The following is a 637-nucleotide window of genomic DNA, read 5'->3' on the forward strand; positions in this document are numbered from 1 at the left end:
CGCCCCCAGCCCCCACCCCCAAAAAGCTGGCCTCCGGGAGCACTGCTGTCACCACTGGAGGGCGCCAGGCAAACAGTTATGCCTCCTGGATACTGGCCCCTGAGTATGGGCACTAGTGACTCGTCCTGCTGACGTCATGGCTCTCTTGGGCTCTCGATGACTCTCGGGCTTGCCTCCTCCCTCTCTGATGGCTTCTCCTTTCTCCCCTTCGCAGCCCTGGTCCCCTTACCTGGCCATCTTGTCTGTGGCTAACCACGCTGCCACACCCACCTGCCCAGGCCAGATCTCTCTGCCGAGTTGGTTTGTGCTGCCATCACCTCCTTTGATCTCTACCTGCTGTTTCTATTAATAAAACTGAGATCCACGTCTAACCCACATGGTGCCTGTGGTTGGTTGAGCCCCACAGTCTGTTTCCCACATGAACTGAGCAAGTTGGTTTTAGGCGATTCCTTCCCAAGGCCTCCCTCGCTCCAACCAAAAAAATGAGTTCGCGTGTCACCTCTGACACGCGTGTCATAGGTTCGCCATCACTGTTTTAGGCGATTCCTTCCCAAGGCCTCCCTCGCTCAAGAACCAGCTGCGGCTCCCTCCTGCCTACTTCACTGACTCTAAGGCCCTCAGCCCACCCTCTGCTCCA

The sequence above is a fragment of the Myotis brandtii genome, unplaced genomic scaffold, assembly GCF_000412655.1.
Source record: "Myotis brandtii unplaced genomic scaffold, ASM41265v1 scaffold1612, whole genome shotgun sequence".
Classification (NCBI taxonomy): Eukaryota; Metazoa; Chordata; class Mammalia; order Chiroptera; family Vespertilionidae; genus Myotis; species Myotis brandtii.